This window comes from Octodon degus, unplaced genomic scaffold (genome assembly GCF_000260255.1).
Source record: "Octodon degus isolate 3935 unplaced genomic scaffold, OctDeg1.0 scaffold00158, whole genome shotgun sequence".
NCBI lineage: Eukaryota > Metazoa > Chordata > Mammalia > Rodentia > Octodontidae > Octodon > Octodon degus.
Genome location: NW_004524734.1, coordinates 3,541,511 through 3,547,562, shown reverse-complemented (window position 1 = coordinate 3,547,562; position 6,052 = coordinate 3,541,511). Strand labels below are relative to the sequence as shown.

The 6,052-nt window shown below is 41.2% G+C and overlaps 1 protein-coding gene and 1 pseudogene across 5 annotated transcripts in view; one reads left to right on the top strand and one right to left on the bottom strand.

Moving 5' to 3' along the window:
* N4bp2 (NEDD4 binding protein 2) overlaps positions 1-6,052 on the bottom strand; it is a 109,540-nt gene that overhangs the window by 22,644 nt on the left and 80,844 nt on the right. The window lies entirely within an intron of this gene.
* On the top strand, positions 1,901-3,684 carry LOC101573671 (annotated as a pseudogene). Its single transcript, XR_192799.2, has one exon. The product of XR_192799.2 is annotated as an RNA-binding protein FUS pseudogene (transcript).

The following is a 6,052-nucleotide window of genomic DNA, read 5'->3' as shown; positions in this document are numbered from 1 at the left end:
GCGGTCCCTGTGCTTTGCTGAGCTTGTTCGAAGTAGGTGCTTTAGACCACTGAGCCATCTCTCCAGCCCCCCCCCTTTTTTTTTTTATAATTTTTTTAATTTTTATTTATGAGAGAGAGAGAGAGTAAACTGACTTTTTGTTGTGACATTCTTTTACTTACATCATGAAGCTCTAGTCAAAGAAATTCTAAACAGAAACGCAAAAAAGGAAAAAGTAGAATACTATCCTACTTATCCCCTTCTCAGCAAGAGGTTGTTCATGGTAATAGTGTATTTTTATAGTATAAAATTCTACAAATTGATCAACATCTGATACATTCATGTTTCAATATTTAAAGCAAGTTGGTGCAAAGAAAACTATGACTGATATAAAACTGCTCATTATTTGAGACTCTCTTCCACAGGCCAGAAAATGAAGAGCTGACTCACACAGAAATATTTTTGAAATTTGATAGTTAATTATCTAAAAGTGTGATATTTTACTAGTCTTCAATTTATTAAAGACAGCATTTGGAGGGGCCGGGGAGATGGCTCAGTAGGATAAGCACTTGACTGGCAAACACAAGGATCTGAGTTCAATCCCCAGTTCTGCCAAAGAAAAAAAATGAGTTCACTTTTAAAGACACAAGAGAGAAGACAGCATTTGAAGGGGTGTCCTTTGGGAGTACCAATGTAAGCTCTTATTTTGCTGTCTCCAGTATGTACAACACCAAGAGGTTTCTAGAAGCTAGCCTAGAGAGTTGGTAGTTAACCTACGACACCTGTGCTGCAAAGAGCCCCTGCAGCCAGCCAAGCATTCAGGTTTAATTACAGTATTGGTACTTTGCAATACATGAGTTGTGGGTTGCAGTTTGGGCACTCGGTCTCTAAAAGGTTTGCTTTCAATGGGCAAATGATACCTGCAATAAACTATAGGCTTTTAAGCCATATTAAAACATATAGTAGTAAGTACGCCCACCTAACCTCCTACCATGGTGAAGCTGAAGCTATCTCTTCTATGAAGAGAACTATTGAGCTGTTGATGAATAAATAAAAGCAATTAACCACCAAAGGTGAAGAGCCTATTAACAATTCCCCTGGCCTCCCCAGAAAGGACCTGCCCAGCCCTTCACCCTGCCTGAGCTGTTTTGCCTCGAGTCCTCTGGCCCTGCCCCAGTAGGAAAAAATTAAGCTACCATATGCCAGAAAAATTTCACTAATCCCAACCCTTGTGAGATTTTAATATATAAACCTAAGAAAACAGAGATCAGATAGCAAAACTAAATGAGGAAATTATGAATTAGACTAATACCATTAAAAGTCTAATTTAGTAACTCATGTAGAACTCTGCATTTTCAGCAGAGACCACTCTTCAAATGGATTCTCATACACTATTTATAGAAAGTGACCACTTTTTTTTTTAAGTGATCACATATTAAGCCACCAAAAGAAGGGCTGGCCAAATAGCTCAGAAGATTAAAGTTAGGGAATTGATCCCTGGGCCTCCTGTGTTGGCCCCACCCCCAGGGCAAGCTGAGACAGCAATTGAGACTGGGTGAGGTGGCAACACACCTGTAATCCCAGCACTTGGGAGGCTGTAACAGGCAGATCACTACGAGTCCGATCTAGTAGCAAGACCCTGAACACCCTGTAGAACCTTCCCTAAAATACAGAAAAATAAAAAAATAAAAATAAACCGCAAAAAGAATCCCAAATTCTATAAATTTGTACTCTTTGGGGCCACTTTCTTATACCCCAATACAGAAATAACAACAGCAAAAGTAACCTCCTAGCATCACCACCAAAGATATCAAATTGCTTAGGTTAAAAAACTTCACATAAAAAATTGAACTGAAATTAGACATTTATAGAAAACACTGAAAATAAAAATAATATATATCAGAACTCAACAGAAGCTCAGTCCTCGAGGCATCGGTGCTGTGCGGTGGAGATATTTCGTTGCTTGTCGGCCTGCGTGCGCGTGCGTGGACATGGCCTCAAACGACTATACTCAACAAGTAACCCAAAGCTATGGGGCCTACCCCACCCAGCCTGGGCAGGGCTACTCCCAGCAGAGCAATCAGCCCTATGGACAGCAGAGTTACAGTGGCTATGGCCAGTCAGCAGACACTTCAAGCTATGGCCAGAGCAGCTATGATGGTTCTTATGGACAGACTCAGAACACAGGTTATGGCACACAGTCAGCTCCCCAGGGTTATGGCTCCACTGGTGGCTATGGCAGTAGCCAGAGTTCCCAGTCATCTTACGGTCAGCAGTCCTCTTATCCTGGCTATGGTCAGCAGCCAGCTCCCAGCAGCACCTCGGGAAGTTATGGTGGTAGTTCTCAGAGCAGCAGCTACGGGCAGCCCCAGAGTGGGGGCTATGGCCAACAGTCTGGCTATGGTGGACAGCAACAGAGCTACAGACAGCAGCAAAGCTCCTACAATCCCCCTCAGGGCTATGGACAGCAGAGCCAGTACAACAGCAGCAGTGGCGGTGGAGGGGGTGGTGGAGGCAATTACGGCCAAGATCAGTCCTCCATGAGTGGTGGCAGCGGTGGCTATGGCAATCAGGACCAGAGTGGTGGTGGTGGTAGCGGCTACGGGGGAGGCCAGCAGGACCGTGGGGGCCGAGGCAGGGGTGGTGGCGGTGGTTACAACCGCAGCAATGGTGGCTATGAACCCAGAGGTCGTGGAGGTGGCCGTGGAGGCAGAGGCGGCATGGGCGGAAGTGACCGAGGTGGCTTCAATAAATTTGGTGGTCCTCGGGACCAAGGATCACGTCATGATTCTGAACAGGATAATTCTGACAACAACACCATCTTTGTGCAAGGCCTGGGTGAGAATGTTACAATTGAGTCTGTAGCTGATTTCTTCAAGCAGATTGGCATTATTAAGACCAATAAGAAAACCGGACAACCCATGATTAATTTGTACACAGACAGGGAAACTGGCAAATTGAAGGGAGAAGCAACAGTTTCATTTGATGACCCTCCTTCTGCTAAAGCAGCTATTGACTGGTTTGATGGTAAAGAATTCTCTGGGAACCCTATTAAGGTCTCGTTTGCTACCCGGTGAGCAGATTTCAATCGGGGTGGTGGCAATGGCCGAGGAGGCCGAGGAAGAGGAGGACCCATGGGCCGTGGAGGTTATGGAGGTGGTGGCAGTGGTGGTGGCGGCTGGGGAGGATTCCCCAGTGGAGGTGGTGGTGGTGGAGGACAGCAGCGAGCTGGGGACTGGAAGTGTCCTAATCCTACGTGTGAGAACATGAACTTCTCTTGGAGAAATGAATGCAACCAGTGTAAGGCCCCTAAACCAGATGGCCCAGGAGGAGGTCCAGGAGGCTCCCATATGGGGGGTAACTACGGAGATGATCGCCGTGGTGGCAGAGGAGGCTATGATCGGGGCGGCTACCGGGGCCGTGGAGGGGATCGTGGGGCCTCCGAGGGGGCCGGGGTGGTGGGGACAGAGGAGGCTTTGGCCCTGGCAGGATGGATTCCAGGGGTGAGCACAGACAGGATCGCAGGGAGAGGCCGTATTAGTCTGGTTCTGAGATTCTGGAGCAACTTTGCCCCCTGTACCCAGTGTTACCCTCATTATTTTGTAACCTTCCAACTCCTGATCATCCATGGATTTTTTTTTTTGTGTCGGACTACGTAATTGTAACCATACCTCTGGTTCTCATTAAAAACCATCATTTTAGTTAAAAAAAAAAAAAAAAAGAACTCAACAGAAAAATTAGGGTTTTTTTTGTTTGTTTTGTTTTTTGTATTTTAGGGAAGGGCAGCATTTTAGGAATTGTATTCTAGGGACTGTATTTTAGGGAGGGATTGAGCCCCCAGAGGAGGCACTTTAATCCGCTGAGCTATTTGGCCAGCCCAAGTATCTTTAAATGTATTTATGATTAAAGATTGAAAGGATATAAACTAACTGAAGACCTGAAAATAAAGCAAAAATTTTGGGGAAAAGAATCAGCAAAAATAAATGTAAAACACAATAGACTTTGACTAATAAACCAAGAGTTCATTATTTAAAGGACCCAAAATACAAAATATACAACATCAGTTAAGGATAAGAGATATAATCAAACATAGTGTTTTAATTATAAAATAACACTATATATAATTAAAAATAATAAACATGTAGACTAAGGCAAAATTGATTTTCTGGAAGACAACTACCAGAAATGACACATGATAAAAAGGCAAACATGTGAATACAGCAATAATCTTTAAAGAGATAGTGATTCTAAAAATGCTCTCTTCCAAAATATACACTCTTAGACCTTCAAATTACCAAGTCAAACTTTCTACAAAAAATGGCAATCTTAGGGCCAGCCTGATAGATCAGTGGACTAAAGCACCTGCTTAGGCAGAGCACAGAGGCCAGGGTCCCATCCCTGGTGTGTCGTGCCAGCCTCTCTCACGGGGCGCGCTGACAAAGCTTGAGACTGGGCATGGTGGCGTGTAATCCTAGCACTTGAGAAGTAGAAAACAGGAGAATCACTACAAATCCCATCTACGCAGTGAGACCCTGTAGACCCTGTCCTAAATACAGGGGGGAAAAATGGCAGTCTTATCTTACACCAAATAAAATCCAGAAACCAAAATCTGATATAAAGTTGCAAAGAAAATTTACAGTTCAATTTCATTTCATTAATGTTGCAAAAATTCTAATGAATTAGTAAATAATCTACTATAGCACATCATTCAAGGAAAAAAGGAAAACTCTGAAGATAAAGGAGGTATTATTCAGAAATGTATTATGATTGATACACTATTAGTAGAGCAAATCATATATGACACTCTCAAAAAGATTCCATAAAGTATCTTTAATTCTTGCTAAACCAAGATGTTAAGAAAATGAATTTAGTTTGACTAATACATACAATTGAAAAGTATGTATTAGTCAAACTAAATACTGTTCCTAATAAACATCAAGATGTGTTATGCCACTGTAATAATTTTAAGAGATATAGTGGCAAGTCAAGACCTAAAAAATAGCTAGTTGTATGTTACATGAGTGCACAACGATGATCTGTTCATTGAGTTATTTGGAAAACTGCATCTCAATTATAAATCTCTACTTCATATGACACACATAAAAATTATAGGCAGCAAAAAGCAATTTAGCTATTAAAAATACTATAGAAAATATTTTTATAATATTGGGATAGAAAAGACTTCCTATAAAACACAAACAAAAAATGAAGAGTTGCTACTACACATATGAATTAAAAGGTATCTATGCCTTAGGAGAATATACCAAGTTCAGGGATTAGGACGATAGCAGTAAAATTATAACCTACCTTTAGCAGATAAAAATTACTATACATAACATATAAAGAACATCACAAACTAGAAAGAGAAAGAACCAATATTAAAACAGGCAAATGTAAGTAACTGATAGGAAAAGAAATTTAGAGTCACCTTGCTAGCAATCAGGAAAACAGAAATGTTGAGAGTACTATGACATTTTTCCTACCAGATGGACAAAACAATTTTTAATATCCTAATATCCAGGACAATCATCAGTGTATATAAGCATATAACTAATACAGACAGCTTTTGTTAGTATTAGTTATGAAAGTTTTCCATGTATACACTCTATAAGCCAACAATCTCAGTTTTAGGGACTATCCTATAACAGCAGTTGCTTACTATATCATAGTATCAATTTTTCTTAGTAGTTAAAAACTGCACAGCCAGGCTTGCTGCTGCATGCCTTGTAAGCTCAGCACTCGGGAGGCTGAGATAGGAAGATTGCTGCAAGTTCGAGGACAGGTGGGACTACACAGCAAGTTGAAAGCCAGGCTGAACTATGCAGCAAGACCCTGTCTCAAAACAAAAAAGATACTCCACAATTAGAGACACGTTTAAACAAATTACTGTACTTTCTTACCATGGAACATTCTGTAGACTGGAAGAAGTCATATACAGATAAGAAAATTTCAGCAAAACTACAATATCAGCACATAAAATATGATCTTTTTGATGAAATAAATAGGCATATACAGACACAAAAGCCCATGGCTACACCTGTATGCAGGTATATATATATAATATACATATTAG